At 58.9% G+C, this 17181-nt stretch overlaps 1 protein-coding gene across 4 annotated transcripts in view; it reads right to left on the bottom strand.

The window, feature by feature from the left end:
* Positions 1–17181, bottom strand: part of ALDH1L1 (aldehyde dehydrogenase 1 family member L1) — a 97769-nt gene that overhangs the window by 43409 nt on the left and 37179 nt on the right. Inside the window, exon 1 of one of the 4 annotated variants that reach the window (XR_010842405.1) lies at positions 1951–2055. The exons of 2 other annotated variants lie outside the window; for them this stretch is intronic. The gene's annotated coding sequence lies outside the window, so the exon portion shown is untranslated. Of the gene's footprint in view, positions 1–1950; positions 2103–17181 lie in introns of those variants that run through there. One more of the 4 variants, XM_059078138.2, reaches the window with a different exon arrangement.

Here is a 17181-nt window from a genome sequence, read left to right as displayed (position 1 = left end):
GCCACTTGGATTTCTTTTTGTCTGTTTTTTCCACTGGGTGACCTTTTTCCTTCCCGATTTTGTAGGAGGTTTTTGTTTGCTTGCTATTGTTTCATTTTGTTTTTAAATAATCTAGACCATGAGTCCTTTGTCAGATCCAGTTATGAAAAACATCTTCTCCACTTCTGTGGCTGGACTCTTTACTCTGTGGTGCCTTTTGATGAACGCAGTTTCTTAAACTCAATATAGTACCGTGCATCAAAATCTCCCTTTATGCTTAGTGGGCTTTCTATTCTGTTTAAGAAATCTTTCCTTCCTCCAAGTTCCTAGAGATGTTCTCTTCGCCTTCTAAAATCTTTACTGTCTGACAGGGGAGCAAAGGCAACACAACAGAGCGAAGATGGTCTTTTCAACAAGTGATGCTGGAACAACTGGATGTCCACACGCAAAAGATGAATCTAGACACACATCTTACGCACGTCACAAAAATTAACTCAGAATGCACCACAGATGGAAAAGTAAGATGCAAAAGTATAAAACTCCTAGAAGATAGCACAGGAGAAAACCTAGATGACTTTGAGTATATGGTGACTTTTTAGATACAACACCAAAGGCACGATTCAAGAAAGAAAAAAATAAGCTGGACATCATCAAGATTAAAAAGTCGGCAAAAGACACTGTCAGTGAATGAGAATGGTGGTCCTGTGTGTGGTGTGTGTGTGGTATGTGTGTGTGGTGTGTGTGTGGTGTGTATGGTGTGTGTGTGGGGGGTATATATGTATGTGCACGTGTGTACTGACAGAGAAAAAGCCTGAAAGGACTCACACAGAAATATTAAAAGTCACCAGGTAGGGTTCTGGGGTTTGGAAGTCTTTTGATGGTGGTAATTCTCTTTTTCTTTCCAGAATGTTTTATTTTTATTTTTATTTTTGAGCGTATATTACTTGTGGAAAAATAAAGGGGACAAAGAAGATCCCTTCGGAAGCAGGGAGGCAGGGTCAGGGAAGCCACCTGTGGAGCTGGTGGGGCAGGAGCCCTGGGCGAGGACAGCCCACCTTGGGCTTTGGCGACAGTTAAGTCAGGTGGGGGAGGCGCAGAGCCCTCGGTGCCCTCCTCCCAGGGACGCTGTGGGGCTGAGGTGGCAGCAGGGGGACCCGTCGGGCTCCCCAGGCCCCCAGCCCCAGCCCAGCGTCCAGACCCTGCCCGGGGCGTTGGCCCCCTGCTCCAAGCACACTGAATTCCGTCTCCACACTGAATTCCGTCTCCGGTACCTGAGGGAGATTCCGCCTCCCCTAGGCAGGTGGCAGGTGAGGGGCCTGGACACATGCGCCAAGGGCCCGGGCTCTGAGTACACGCAGCTAGCGCAACCCCCAAACCAGGTCGTGGGGCGGGGCTGGGGCTCTGGGATCCAAGCTCCCCACCTCCCCCCCACCGCCTCTCCCCCCCACCGCCTCCCCCCCCCCAAGAAGGACAGCGGCGCAGGCGGGGGTAGGGCTGGGGCTCTCCAATCACAAGAGGTCCTCGTTCCCGGCGCCCAGATCTGGCCAATCAGGGGGGACCATTCCCCATCCCGAAAATGGGGTGAGGGGCTTGGCGGGGGACAGCCGGCGCAGCGGGGCAGGACCATCTGGTCACCTTCGGTTCGTCTCCTTCCCTCTCCGGCCTCAGTCTCCTCTTCCGTACGCGGGGCTGATAAGCCCCCAGGCCGCCCCGCCCTCCCCCACGCCACCGCTGCACGATCCTCCGCAGGCCCTGCCCCGCACCGCGGTCCCGCAGCCAGAGGAACCCCCGCCAGGCTGGAGCCTCGGCTGTCCCCCGGGAGCCCTGACTCGCGTCCCCGCGGCCAGGCTCGCGCGGCCCCAGGCGCCTCCGCCGGGGGACCTGAGCCCAGCGCCCCCGGAGCCCCCGGAGCCCCCGGAGCCGCGAGCGGGGGCGGCCTCCCTCCCTGGGGCGCCGGGGAGCGGGACTCACCACGCACGGGAGGAGCGCAGGCGTCGCTGGCCAGAGCGGACCTCTGAGTCCGGGTCCGGGCAGGGGACGGCGCTGGTGCTGGTCCCGCCTGGGCGGCGGGGAGGTGGGGCCGGCCCCTGCCAGTCCCGGAGCCCCGGCCAAGGCCAGAGCCCGGGAGGGGAGGGGCCGGGGCGGGCGGAAAGCCCCGCCGCCGGGCGGGGTGGGGAGGGCGCTCCAGGGCTGCGACCCGCTCCCGGATTCACAGGGCTTTTGCAAAGGCCCCGTGGTTGTGAGCACCCCGCAAGGCCGACGGGATAAGTGGAAAGCGGCCCGGCGGGTCACTTCACTCACTGGCTCGGGAACTCTCCACGGGCTGTCACGGTCTTGCTCCGGGAAACGCACCCGTACTTCAGGAGGCCCCTACTTCAACGTCCCATCTTAAGGGACGCTTTCCCTAACCACACCCCCGCTAGGAAAGACCCCCTCGTCACATGACCACAGAAGGGCTTCAGCATTCCTTCAGGCACCCTCTCAGCCGCACGTCTATCACTGCTTTCGGGATTATCTGACTGGCTCCCCCACTGGAACACGAGGTCAAGGACGGTCTCAGCACCTGGCGTAGTGCCTTGTGTTTAGCAGGTGTTCAATAAAACTTGTGGAATAAATGGCTGGATGTGAGGAGCCTGGGGTGGGAAAGTTGTGTGAGAACGTTGAAGCTGGAACAGAGAACAAAGAGCGACAGGTGACACTGAAAGAATGGCTGGGAGATCGAACACCCCAAAACGGTGTTAGGGAATCAGAGAAGAAGCCACAGTCTTAGGGGGTGTACAGAGAGGAGGGGAGTTTAAGCAGCAAGTCTGGCAGCGCTGCCACCTGCACTAACATGGAACGCAGAGGACGTGCCAGGGGACCCCGGCTGTCCAGCTAGGGCCATTTCCAGGCAGAATGCTGAAGGTGCCTCCTGACTTCTTCTTGCTGCTTATACTAAATGTGAGAGAAGACAGGTAAGCCAAAGGAGGACTGTTAAATAAAAAGGAACCAGAATTTGCTGGTTTTCAAATTTCCTAGCTTCTCTGGATGTCAAGTGAGGCTAAGATTAACACACAACTCCCAGGTGAAGGGAGACATGAGGCATGGCCATGGCAGGAAAAGAGGGTCTAAAGATGAAGCCCAGTGTATGCTGTAAGATCCTTTGGTAAGTTCTCAAAAAGGTCAAAAGTGGCACCTCAGAGTATTCGGTTCAACGGTAGGACTTCCGGGAAGCTTAAAAGCTGTCATTCAGGGCTTCCCCGGTGGCGCAGTGGTTGAGAATCCGCCTGCCAGTGCAGGGGACACGGGTTCGAGCCCTGGTCTGAGAAGATCCCACATGCCGTGGAGCAACTAACCCCGTGCGCCACAACTACTGAGCCTGTGATCTAGAGCCCACGAGCCACAGCTACTGAGCCTGTGTGCCACAACTGCTGAAGCCCGAGTGCCTAGAACCCGTGCTCTGCAACGAGAAGCCACTGCAACAAGAAGCACACACACCTCAACGAAGAGTAGACCCCGCTCAACACAGCTAGAGAAAGCCTGCACGTGGCAACAAAGACCCAACACAGACAAAAAACAAAAAACAGAAAAAAAGCTGTCATTCAGCAGAAGCCCAAGGTAGAGAAGGGTGTATCTCAAAGAGGTTGAGTGGGTTTGCCAGCTGATCAAAGGACAGAACCTCAATAAGATTCATAGAAGACACACTTGGTTTTTAAAGGAATTATATTGGCAAAAGCTTGGACTGAAAGTATCAGAGACAGTGCAAAATGCAAAGAGACCCCTGGAACTCCCCTCCCCCACCCCCACATTCTTCTGGCAGGAAGCAGCCTGAGAAACCACACACGTGCAAACAGAGACCAGAATCAGACCGAGTCCGAATGAAGGAGCTTCCAGGACCCGCCCAGGGGATTTCAGGGCCGTATGGATGAGTGACACCTGTGCGCCTCCCAGTCCCGCCCCCTTCGAGCACCTGTCCCACTGTCGTGTGCTGGGTGTGGGCTGGGGTTGGGAGCGCAGACACCTGGTCCTTGAATCCACAGGTGTTCAGATTGAGAGCCGCTGTCCCCCAGGAGCCTCCTCCACATCAGAACCTGGTTCAGACGCAGACTCTGGACTTCGAGCCCCGCCTGCCATGGCTGGGATTTGGGGAGTGCGTACGTTTGGCGTGAGGGAGAACTGAGTAATTTGCGGGCTCTTGGAGGACTGCGGCGGCTTAGAGGTCTTTAACACGCCCCTTCAGGAGAGGAGTGCAGCTCCTCGAGCCCTTGGGTGTGGCCTGAACTCCGTGGCCCACTTCTCACACGTGCAACGTGGTGGGGGTGACGGTGTGTGACTCTGGGTCCATGCTTTCCAGACCCGATCCCTCGAGGAATGGGGCCTGAGGTCAGACAGCAGCAGAAGACAGCGCTCTGTGGGCGTCACAGCGCACCCACCTCTGCCAGCTCAGCTCGCTCTGCGCAATGCCCCCGCCCTCGGTCTATCCGAGCCTTGCTTCGGCTCAGGGATGGGCTCCTGCGGCCCCAGCCCTCCTCCCCTGGGATCCCACGTTCGTAGCACAACTCACACCCTAATACACTTTGCCATACGCTTGTCTGTCTTTCCACAATGGCAAGAGTCCTGAGGAGGGGGAAGGGTCTCCGTCAGCGGCCTTTAAAGAGGCCCCAGTGGGCAAGTGTGGATGGAGGATGCCCCCAACAGACAGGGTCTCTGCTGAGCCTTCTGCGGGCCCCTCGGTGGCCGGGAGCACAGTGGGGGCTTGCGCGGCCCTAGGCTGAGGGTGAGAGGCAGTCTAGGGGTAGCTTAGGGGGTGAGTGTGGCTCAAGCCAGGCGGACGAGTGGGCAGATGGAACCTCTTTCTGTTGTGTAAGGATGATTCAGCTGTCCTGCAGGGACTCAGGAGCCGGGTGCTGCGTGTAGGCTGGAAGGGAAACATTAACTAGGGAGGTCTGTGGCCTTTGGAAAAGCAAAGTCAGTGGCTGCATGACCCAAGCTTTCTTTTCCAACTTGGGGCCAGTGTTTCCTTTGCCCAAGTCCTAAGGTCTCCTGTTCAGGTGGAAAGTGAGACCCGCCCCCTCAACCCCTGCGTCTACCCACCTTGTGAATTATTCATGGTGTCACCTGATGCCCAGCCCCCATGGGGACTGAGAATTCAGGATGGTTTTCCTCCATATTCCCCCTTGAAATGGGCAACATGGGATTTTACATATTGTCTTGGTTCAAGGCTGGTAACACGATACCACAGGCTGGGCGGCTTATAACAACAGACACTCATGGCTTGGGGTTCTGGAGGCTGGAGGTCTGAGGTCAGGGTGCCAGCATGGTCGAGTGAGGGCCCTTCTCTGGGTCACAGACTTCTCTCGCTGTGTCCTCACGTGGCAGAAGCAGCGAGGGAGCTCTGCGCTCGCTTTTCTAAGGGCACAAATCCCCTTCACAAGGTCTCCACCCTCATGACCCGATCACCTCCCAAAGCCCCCACCTCCTAATACCAGCATCTTTGGGGGTTAGGATTCAACATACAAATTGGGGGAAACGGACATTCAGACCACAGCACAGACAGAGGTAAAGTGTGAGTGAACCTTCACAGAGCTCCGGGCTCTGAACCGGGATCCACCCAAGGACCTGGAAATAAAAACAAGTGTTTCTGGAGAGCTGGGCTGACAGTCACAGAGTGCACAGCTGTGCTCCTGAGAAGGGCTCGCTCGCGCAGGGGCCTGTTGACCGCTATGTAAAATCAGACCTTGGTGGGGGGTGGTTGGGTTTGTATCCCCAGCGCCTGCGACAGTGCCTGGGCTGCAGGTGGCCCCCCCAGGAGCTCAGTGCAGGGGAGCGAGTGAGAAAGGCAGAGGGTCGGGCGCAGTGTCCCTCCTGGAGGTGCTTGTAGCCCAGCGGGGGAAGTGCTGTGATCAGTGAGAGGGGAGACAGCAGGAGTGGGGCCTGGGCTGCACCAGGCCTCCCTGGGAGGATAGGGCCTGGCAGGACCCGGATGAGTTTAATCAGGAAACACCTGATTAAATCAGTTTAACCATCAGGAACCCCAGCTCAGGAGCTAGGAAACACGTGCAAAGACAGAATTGATCACAAGTTCATAATGAAACTTTCAGCTCAAGTTCAGCTGCAGCATCTCACTGAAGCCTCTGGTCTTCCCTCCATGCTGCTCTGCTCCTGGGACGCCGACGGTCACAGCGGCTCCTGCATCTCCCAGCACCGCACCCTGGCTGGGAGCAGCCGTGGTTCCGCTCGCATCTACGCACGCTGCCCGGTGGCACCGTCCCGCACGCACGTGCACGGCAGCAGGCGTGGGCTCACGTGTGGCCGCTGGGACGGCATTCTGGTGCACGTCGCAGGGTTTCACACCCCCCTGCCCCCCAACCGACAAAACCGTAGCGAAGATCCTTATGTGCTGGAACTTTTCTGAAGGCTACTTTTCCAAACGTTGAATCGCTGAGTTACGTGGTATGGACAGTTTTGATACCAGCAGCTATTACCCAAACGTGCTCTTCGGAGATGTTACAATATGTCACGCTTCCCCCTCACGCCGCAGGGTAAGAGAGCACGGGGGAAGCTGTCTGACTTTTTCAGTTCTGCCAACCAGGACCTCAAAACCAGAATCTTACTGTCGCTTTAAAATTGCAACTTTGGGCTTCCCTGGTGGCGCAGTGGTTGAGAATCCGCCTGCCGATGCAGGGGACACGGGTTCGTGCCCCGGTCTGGGAAGATCCCACGTGCCGCGGAGTGGCTGGGCCCGTGAGCCATGGCCGCTGAGCCTGTGCGTCCGGAGCCTGTGCTTCGCAACGGGAGAGGCCACAACGGTGAGAGGCCCGCATATCACAAAAAAATAAAAAATAAAATAAAATTGCAACTTTGTGACACCAGAGAAACACCCTATCACCTTTTACTACGTTTATGAATGATGTGGATTCTGCTTTTATAATTTGCCTGCATTTTCCCTCTTTTCTCTCTGTCTTTCTGTCAATTCACAGAAGCCCTCTGTATACTGGAAATAAGAAAAGCTTTTACGTTCTGAAACAAGTTCGTATGAAAAGTGAATCCTTTGAGACACTCTTGAATAATGGCGCGTCATACCCTTCAGGAATCGAAGGACCAGGACGTCCAGATGGAAAGGACTCGCCTGGTACCACTTCCACGAACGGAAGAGCAGGTGTCCACGCAATTTCAGAGCAGGGAAAAGGGAGGGCGCGAGACCCAAATACAGAAGGAGGCTTTCTCAGAAGCAAGAAGCACTGCTCTCCAAATTATGAGGGAAAATTACTTTCAAATAGTTCATTCCCAACTCCAACTGAGACACCCAGGGAGGATAAGGGACACTCTGAAGACAAGCTACTACTCAAAGTTACACCCAGACACACACACACACACGCAGCATTCTTGCCGAGAGGCCGCTGGAGCACGTGATGCAGAAAAACAACAAAATAAACCCAGAGGCAGCGGGATTTGGATCAAGGAAACAGGGTTCAGCATAGGAAGTAAAAAAGGACAATCTCGGGGTGGCTGGCCAGGCCGCACAAGCGTCCACAGAGAGGGGCTTGGACGGAAGCCCACAGACTCTACATTCGGAGAAGCACCAGGGAAAGAACATCGCTGCGCATGGGACAGGCCTGATGGGGCATTTCAGAAAAATAAAAAGTAAAGACCCATACGGTGAAATTGAGCACATCTTAAAAACGACCTCTAAGAATAACCAAGAATTGGACCGGGGAGAAAAATCACAATGTCCTACTGTGTCTCTGCAGTGCCTAGTGAGGCACAGTCATGACAGGTTCTTCAGTTTATAACCGATTATTCATTTTACCAAACCTTTGCTCTTCGTGTATCGGAAGGTCGGGGGTGAGGGAGACGGGGCAGTCAGCGCTGAGGACTGGACCCTCGCCTGTGTGGTGACGGACTCGCGGCTCTGGTCAGACCTTCTCCGCGAGCCGCAGTCCTGGACGCCTGCTGTTTGCAAACACTGACCAAGTCAGAGGCCACCTCACGGTCCTGGAAGGCCCGCTGCCCGGCAGGCAGGCACAGGGACAGGGGGGCGAAGCCAGCGGCTGAAGGAGCGGGCGTGCTGTGGACGCGGCGCCCGCGTGAGGCCGAGGGGCGGGAGGGGACGGGGTCCGGAGGCCTTCTCGTCCTGTGCTCTGAGTGCCGTTCACGTGTGTAACCGCGTGCACGTGCTGTTTTCGTAAAAACAGACGTCAACAGCCGGGTCATTCCAACTCCCTTCCTCCCTCACTCTCTCTCCTACGGGGACTAGAAAAGCACCACGCAGGGGACACGGTGTGATGGGCTGCGTCCCACGCCCTCGGGAGGGCCACCCCCCATCCCCTCCCAGACCCAGCCTCTGTCCACGGGGGACCAGAGGCACCTGCCGGGTGTCAGGCAGACCCCAGGGCACACTGGTCAGCGGCAGGCGGGGGGGGGAACCCCTGGGCTTGGCGTCGTTGCAGCGTTCTCGGTTACGTGTCACCAAGTGCAGGTGAAGAGGCGGGGAGGCCGGGACAGGGCCCAGGCAGGAGCTGACGTGAGGCCACCAGGCAGAGGCCACCCGCTGTCAGCTGCGTGCCAGCTCTCGGGGCTGGGGTGCTGCGAGAGGCGGTGGACAGCGGGCGGCCAGGCACCGGGCCCTGCTGCTCACGGACGACCCGACGAAGCTCCGCCAGTGTCAGGACCACACACCGCAGAGGACGGCAGACTTAGGGGCCTCCTTACAGCACGCACGGAGGGGGGCCCTCGGGCCTCGAGCCGGAGGTGTCCCCAGGACACGTCCCCCTTGCCCGGAGTCCAGAGCAGTCCCCAGTGTCCCGCCCCCCCCGCCCCTTCCGGCAGGACACGTGCACACGCGCTCCCTGCACTAAAACTCCTTTGTGGTGACACACGCTCCTGAAATGGAGTTTTTGTTTCTGCAAAGCAGAACGGACACAGACATGGCAAGGGGACGTGCTTCTTCATGGCTAGAGACGTTCACACCTCACCCCTCCTGTCAAAGCGCCGAGAGGCCTGGACCTCCCTCGGATCCAGCTGGACCGGCCACGGCCATCCCGGCTGGCCTGGGGGGCTGGCCCAGCCGAAGCCTGTGACCCCACGCCACCCAAGGTGGGGCTGGAGGGTGGGCAGGACTCCGCGGGCTCCCTGGACCCTACACAGACGACGGTGGAACGTGGCGACCAGAGCACCCCAATTCAACGTGCGATCAGGGCGGAGTCAAGAGGCTGCTCGATAATTACGTTTCGGAGAAGCAGAGTGCGACGAAAAACGACGGATGCACGCGAACGAGCTCACGTGCCTGTCAGACGTAAGAAGGCCGGTCCCGCGGGGCCAGCAGGAGCAGACTGCAATAAGCAGGTCGGAGTCCAGGACCGCGAAAGGACGGTCAAAAGTGAGGGCACTGGATTGGAAGGGTGTCTCTTAACCGGGTTTCTGTAACTTCTTTTAAAAGTGAAAATGGAAGAAGAAATAATAATAAAGGTCCACACGACCACCCCAGCTCCCTGCAGATGCAACTCCACACCTGTCCCAAGGGCCCGTGAAAGCCAGGCCTTCCCTGGAGGCCTGGGCGCCTAAGCCCTGCACCGGACGCGGCCGTCGGGTCACCACGGAAGCGCATCTGTCAAGGTGCGGCTGGAGGATGCTTGCCGGGCTGCTGTGGGAATGCCTGCCCATCCGGACTCGTCTCTGCTGGGTGGTGGCAGCCACAGCTCAGGGACCTCCAGCCCACGAGGCAGCCCTGGACCCGAGGGAGATGGGGTGGACGGCTAGGAGCTTCCCCTCCCCGGAGACGGCGAGAGATGCGTTTCCAAAGGCTCCTCGGGAGGCTCGTGGGTTGAACAAGCAGAGGCCACCCTGCCAGGAGGCTGTATGGCTCTGCGCTCGCCATCGCCTCCTCCAGTGCCGCCTTCCCAACCCAGGACCCACCCGTGCGCCCCGGTCCAGTACTCTCGCTCCGGTCGCCACGCCGACCTCAGTCCCTAGAACGTCGCGCACACACTGAGCTCTCCTGGGGCCCTGCCCTCGCTTCGGACCACACTCCTACTCACCGCGCAGGTCACGTTCGCGTCCCCTGCCTGGGCAGTGCTGCTCTCTAGGCACCGTCCACTGGGCAGGGCTGTGTGCACCAGCGCCTGGGCTGGGCAGAGCAGCTCACCATACTCGGCTGCGCAGGGCTCCCCCCCAGACACACACATACACTGCTCCACGCGTGGGGTACTGGGGAGCTGAAAGGGCCCGAGAGTTCTGCGGGGCCAGTCGGGGGGTTACTTGGCTGGAGTGTCTACGGACAACCCGCTGGTTGTGGCCAGGGGACGGCCCCCGGGTGGCCCCGAAGGCCAACGACAATCTCTCCGTGGCCTCTTCCTCAGGGGTGCCCGGGGCTCATGACCCGGGTGCTGTCTGGGGGAGCTCGGTGTCACCTCCGAGACCCTCTCTGCTGGGGCACTCCTGCAAACAGGGGCGTGGCACCCTATCCCCGGGCTGACGCATCCTCCGGCGAGCCGCCTGCCGAGGCAGGTCTGGCTAGCCTCACAGGCGGCTCTCCGTCTTAGGGGTTGCTCTGGTGAGTTTGATCCCCGAGCAGGGAGTTTGGACAGGGAAGGGCCGCCCCAGCTCTCCTGTGCTCTGAGGTTCGCCACAGGAGTGACACCGGGCTTGTGAAATTTCTCTGTCGGTCAGGTTGAGTAAGCCCCGCCGAGGTCACTGCCGGCACAGGAGCTGGTCACTGGGGAGGGAGCCGTCCCCAGCAGGGCACAGGAGAACCTTTCCCGAAAGGGTTTTCTGAGCTTCCTGGAAATTACTGGTGTCCCTAGCGGCAGATGGGCCACTGAGTTTAACCAACATTTGAACAAACACCCGCCGTGTGTTGGCCCTGATGAAAAGGACGAGGTTTCTGTGCTTCTGAGGTTCAACGTCGTCGGGGCAGGGAAAGAGAGCTGCCAAAGACCACTCTTTCTCTTGCTAACGGCGCGCTAAGCACCTGCTGTGCTGCAGACGTTGTTCTGGACGCTGGGGGTACAGAAGGAACACAGATCTCAAAACACACCTCGCCCTCCTGGCACTTACATCCGACGGCTGGCGGAGGACAGTAAACAGAACAAACACGGCGGGTACAGAGTATGTGAGACGCAGAGAAGTAAAGTGGGGAAGAGGAAGAGGCGGGTGGGGGACGTTGTCTTTTAAACCGGGTGGTGAGAGAAGCTTCAGGGGACAGTGACGGCGGGGCAGAGGCCTAGAGAAGGTGAGGGAGCCACGTGGGCCCCGGGGAAGGCCATACCCGGGGGGAGACACACTTAGGGGAAGATACACCTGCGGAAGGGCACACGTGGAAGAAAGGGGCACCTGGCGGAAGCACACGCTGAGCACAGGCTCTGGGGCAGGGCTGTGCCTGGCAAGCTCCTGGATGAAGGGGAATCGGGGTGCATCCAGCACCTGGGTCGTGGGGGGCCACCTTTCCTCGCTCCTCGTTCACTAAGGGCTGTGAGCGCCCGCTGTGGGCAGGGAGAGTCACATGGGGAGGGGAAGCTGAGGGCTGGGCCTGGGAGCAGAGCCGGCTCCCCCAGGCCCTTGCAGGCGCTGGCCCCCACTCCTGCTCTCCTCGGCCAGCTCCTTGGCCTCATCAAGGACCCTACTGTCCTCTTTCCCATCCCCTGGTATACTTCCTTCCAGTACCAAGCAGTGCCTGAAGTTGTCCACTTTATTAACCAAATCCTACTCACTTATTTGCCCCCTTTCAAGCCCCACGAGAGCAGGGACGGTGCCCTAGAGCAGCCCCAGCCCAGCGATGCTCAGTAAATGCCTGTGGGAAGCGTCCAGGACCCCGTGCCTGGGAGGGTCCTGCACCCGTGAGGCTGGTCCCGGTCCCGGCCTCCTCCTCTCCCAACCTTCGTTCCAGAGGAGAGGTGCCCTTCACCTCCCGGGCCTCCCAGGCCCCAGGGCTCTGGACCCCATCCTCCGAGACACCCCAGGGCCTCTTCCCTCACTGTTCGTTCTCTCCTCACCGCTCTCTGCAGATCACTGCCCAGCACTACGCTGTGTGCTCAGGTGTGCTCCGTGCTGCAAACCATCTCCCCCGTCTCCCTGCCGACCTCCCCCTCCCCTGGTCACGCAGACCTCTAAAACCCAGGCTCTGCTCACCTGGGGGTTGGGACAAGATTCGGAGTCAGCAGCCGTCAGAAGCGTCACGCGGGAATATGTGTGCTGTGCAGGTGGGCTTCTCCCCGAGAGCGCGTCTGTAGCCTTGGTCAGAGTCTCGCTCCCAAAGGATAAGAACCCTGGGATGCTCACTGCGTTCCTTCTGCACGCGAAGATTCCTTAGAAACTGTATTTCTAGAGGAGGGGCACCTGCCTTCTTCTCGGGGGCCGTCCGCCCAGGCCTGGGCTGGGCACCCACCGAGGGACACGGCTCAGTGGCGTCGGCTGTGCTTGTGGAACCCATGCCCGGGCCTGGGGGCTCCGTCTTGCAGGTGATTTTATGCTTTTTCACGTTGGCACATACTTCAAAGAATTTCCCAGTTATGGTCCAATCAGACCAGCTACCCTACTTTATACCACGTTTTCCAACCTCAGCACATACACAGTAACATTTTAACAGTTCAGAAGAACGTTTTCGGTCATCTGGAAGATGCAGGAAGCCCACGTGCACCTTGGCCGGAAATTTCCCAGCATGCAACCCTGCCAACGCACCCACTGCAAAACCTCTCCCACCTCCCTGGGGCCGTGCACCAGGAACCAGATGTATTCCAGGTGCGAACGCTGTTTCTAGATATTTTATTTTTGTTATTGGGGCTGTAAATGGGATCCTCACTCACTATATTTTGTACGGGGTCATGGCTAGTGTGTACAGATGCACCTTATCCCTGTGTTTGTCTTGTATCGAGTCACTTTCCTCTCTTCTCTACTCTGGTCCTGAGCACTTGCAGCCCCTCTGAGGGAGGATGATATTTCTCTGCCCCGTGGACACCAATTCTTGGCCAATGACTTGGGCGTTCAGTGCTGGATCCTGAGAGGGGAAGTGGTGTGTGCCCCTCTAAGCAGGAGCTCTGGGCATCGACTCCAGCTTTAAGACCACCCCCGCCACACACACACAGCGGCCTGAAACACAGCAGGCCACCACGCGATGACGCTGGGGGCAGGAGTTCTTCCTCGGGGTTTCTCAGGTCTTTGCTGGGGCTGCAAGTCCTCTGAAGGCTCAGCTGGGCTGACAGTGCAGCGTGGCTCAGTCGCGTCGCGGGCAGGCAATGCTGACCGCCACCTGGAACCTCCGCCGGGGCCCGTGACCGGAGCACGCGTGCTCGGCATCCCTGTGGGGCCAGGGCTGCTCTCAGTGACAGTCCGGTTCCACGGGGGAGCGACCAAGAACAAGCGTTCCCAGAGTGAGCGCGGCGGGAGTCCGGGTGGGGGTGACGAGGCCCATCGCTGGCCTGGAAGTCCCAGAACGTGGCTTCCCCCACCGTCTACCCGTCAGGCCAGGCACTGACACAGTCCAGAGTCCGGGGTGAGGGAAGAGCCCAGCTCTCGCTGTGAGGAGCCTGGCTGCGGGCAGCGGGCAGGACGCTGTCCGACGCCACCTGAGCCGTAAGGACTGTCACAGGGTCCTACCACGCTGCTTCCCCGCCACTGCGGAGCCGGCCCGGCCCAGACGGAGCTGCTGCAGCTCCTTCACTGTCCACCAGGCATACACTTTAAGCCAGGAAACACGCACCGAGCCCCCACTCTGTGCCCGAGCCTCTGGCCTCACAACCCAAGGCCCCTTCAGCCCCACCCAAGCCCAGGTGTGGAAGGGGTGAGGGGGCTTGGCTCCGTTTGTGAGGCGGAGTGGTGATAATTACTCTCTAACACTTATGTAGCAGCCACTGTAGACCAAACACTGTTTTAAGCACATCAACCAGCATCGTGTTTCCAGGCAGAACTTGAGGGGCACACGCATTAGGTTCAGGAAGCAAACGGGAGCATCGGCTGCTGTTTTCACCGTAAATTTCTGGGGTAGTGTAACAAAATAAAAACAAAGTAGAATACACAATAATTAGAAGAGATAAAGTACTACTACTTTAAGTTATGATTTTGATCCACAAAATCCCAAGAGAGTGAACAGAAAAACTACTAAAATTAGTAAGTACCATCCTGTGGGCTCTGTGGCCGGGCACGCGCCCCTTCCTCTCACTTCTCCCATCCGAGTCTCTGTGGAGCCTCCTGAAAACGGGGGGGTCCCCTGCCTGCCAGCTCGAAGGCGTACGAAGAAGAGCCAGAGAGAGTGGATGTGAAAAGCAGCTGAGACCGCACTTGCGGCACATAAAGGTTGGTGCCCACGTGGGACGTTCACGTGCTTCCGACGCTGTGATCCCCCTCGAGCAGGTGCGATGTTATCCTGAATGGTCCTTAGAGAGCCCCGGGCCCGGGGGACGCGGGGACGGGGACAGGCTCTCAGGAGAGAAACCACCCAGTGGAGGGGCTGATGGACGCTTGCCCTCTTCCTTCCTGCACCCCCCAGACCCAGTCCCACTTCCAAGTGCTGGTTTTGCTTTGGGGCCTGCAGATCCGCAGTGCACGCGGTTGTGGCGAGAAGTCGATCAAGACCCCTGCAGGCTGTGACACAAGCCAAGACTCTGGGTCCCTAGGGACCTGAGTCCTGAGCAGAGCGCTGCAAACGTGGATGGCAGGAGACCCACCGTCACCCCCGAGAGGAGTGTTCTCCAGCTTTTCAGTGGCAGCTGCCCTTGGCTCTGGTTCTCAGCAGTTTGTTTTCACCTCCTCCTCGATTCCGTGAGCTGCCCCATCGCTATGTGATCCTTGCTCCAGTTGACCACACACAGGTCCTGCCGCCTGCGATCCAGGCACTGCCAAAGGCAGCAGAGACCCGAGGCTCCTGGGAAGATGGGGAGTGGCCCGCGCCAGGCCCCGCGGCCTGCAGACCACAAACAAGCCCATGAAGCAAAAAACCCATTTTGCAGGTGAGAGAACCGAGGCTCGGAGAAGAAGCAGATGGCCCAGCGTCACAGCGAGCGAATGACAGAGGGAGAGCTGCAATCCATCCAGCCCAGGATCGGGTTCCGCAGCGCACAGACTGGTTCTTCCAGATCCTGCAAAACCTCCAGCCCAGCAGGCTCCTGGCCACCTGCGGAGGGCGAGTGCTTTTTCACCACCTGGAATTTCTCTGCTGGTCCAGGCGCCCCCGCCCCCCGCCCTGCCCCCAGGCCCGTGCAGGGCCTGAGCTGGACAGAGGTCTGGGGAGGCCGGTGGGCCTTTACAAAACCTCGGCCACATATTTCTCCTGAAGCGACGCCATCTGTTGGCATTCTGACAAAGGAGCCATTTGAAGAGTCTGGCTGTGGTTTCTTTTCCACACATCTCCTTTCTGATCACGATCTCTCCCAAACCGCCTGTCAAAATTCCCACCACGTTTTCCTACCTGGAAGCCCCATTTTTAAGCTCCGAAGACTCGAGCACCCAGTGTGGCTCTTTGTTCATCATTAAGGTCAGTTAGGCGGAGACACTTCCAAGATGGGCCAAGGTCCTTGTTGGAAACGACTCGCCACGCACAGACGAGGGGACTGTCCTGCCCAGGAAGGTGCCAGCTGGGAGGGGCCCACGCAGCCCACCGTGGGGGAGCCCTGTATGGGGCCCGGGTCCTCCCCTCCTGGCCTCAGAGGGGGTCGTTTCCAGCCCTGGCCCGGTGGCGAGACCCCACTGAGTCCCCCTTGCTCACCCGTCACACGATTTACCTTCAGAGCACTGTGTCTCCAACCCGAGTCCCTTGGTTTTCATGGCATATTTGGATACTATAGGCAAAATTATTAAAATTTTCTTTAAATCAAGTTATATCTTTGCTTAACATCCTTTGAAAAATATGTGTGTGTCATCACTGAAAATGAAAAACCAGCCTCTCACGTGGACGAGGGGTCCCGGCCCAACACGGGCCCAGGACGAAGTTCTCAGTCCCAGGTTTAAGCCAAGGCACAGTGAAGAGACGGGTACCTCCCCTTCCTTGGCCATCAGCAACCTGAGGTAAGTGTCCCCTAATTCCTGGCACATCTTGTGGGCACAGGTTCCCCTGCCTCAGCCTGAGCTCCACAGGAGGGGCTCTGGGTGGGCCCTGGGCTTCTCTGCTGCTCTGCCTGAGCCGTGTCCATCCCTCCCGACCCAGGCGCCGGTCCTGGGACCAGGACAGAAAGCCCACCAGGGGCCCAGAGCCCACAGGTGGGCCGACGCCTCGGACGGGCTGACACCTCTCTCCACGCGGGCTTAGGCCGCACATCAGGTCCCCCTCCGTGGGGTCTCAGGGCCAACCTCCCGGCCAGGGGCTCACCGTGTCCTGTGGACCTCACTGCCCAAGGGCCCCTGAACGCTCGCAGCCCAGGGGGTCAGCAGGACTGGAGGGGTCACTCTGAGCCTTCTGTGCTTGCTCCAGGAGACCCAAAGACCCTCTAAGGGGCTTCCCAGGAGGTGGGTCAGGCCACGTCGAATCTTCTGTGAGCCGGGTCTCCTGCAGGGGAGGCTGACAGGGTGGGGGCCCGTAAGTCCGGCCCGCGTGATGTGCAGCCCTGGCCCCCCGGGGCCTCGAGGTCAGCGGGGATGACAAAGGGCGGAGCTCCCACCGGTGCGTCTGCAGGAGCGCCAAACGGCACACGCGCGCCGGGCGCGGCTCAGCGGACCCCACAGCTCCGGGCGCCGTCAGAAAGAGCGGGAAGCCCTCTGTGTGTGGGGGGGGAGAGAGAGAAAAGGCGGGCCGGGCAGAGAACGAGGAGAACAGTGCGGCGTGGAATGTGTATTTCACCTGTGGTGAACCTGGCACAGACGTGCAGAGCTGATAAACGTGCCAGCAGGGGGCGCAGAAGAGCAGGTACACAGGGAGGGACAGTGAGGTTTTAGAAGTGAACATTTTTTTCATTTTGTTAAAAATCATTTTGATTTTGAACCAGGTAAACGTATGACCTGCTGCAAAAAATTAAGAGAGAGAGAGAGAGGGGGCATGGAGTCGGCCCGCCCCACAGACCCAGGGGCACCACCATGCCCTCCCCCAGCTCCTCCCCCCCACCCCGGACCTCTGGGCCTGCAGGACACCCCCAGCCCCTGGAAAACCCAGCCTGGAACCACACTAGGGTCTGAGATCAGGCGTCTTTGAGCAGGAGTCAGCGGAGCTGCCTCAGCTCATCTGCATGGCAAGAGCGTCCTGCCGCCCTGGCCTCAGTCCTCCGTGGCTGCCCTCCCAGAGGAGGTGAGGACAGCCAGCTCTGT

This window comes from Kogia breviceps, chromosome 10 (genome assembly GCF_026419965.1).
Source record: "Kogia breviceps isolate mKogBre1 chromosome 10, mKogBre1 haplotype 1, whole genome shotgun sequence".
NCBI lineage: Eukaryota > Metazoa > Chordata > Mammalia > Artiodactyla > Physeteridae > Kogia > Kogia breviceps.
The sequence above is the reverse complement of the archived record's forward strand: the minus strand, read 5'-3'. Positions and strand labels throughout refer to the sequence as shown.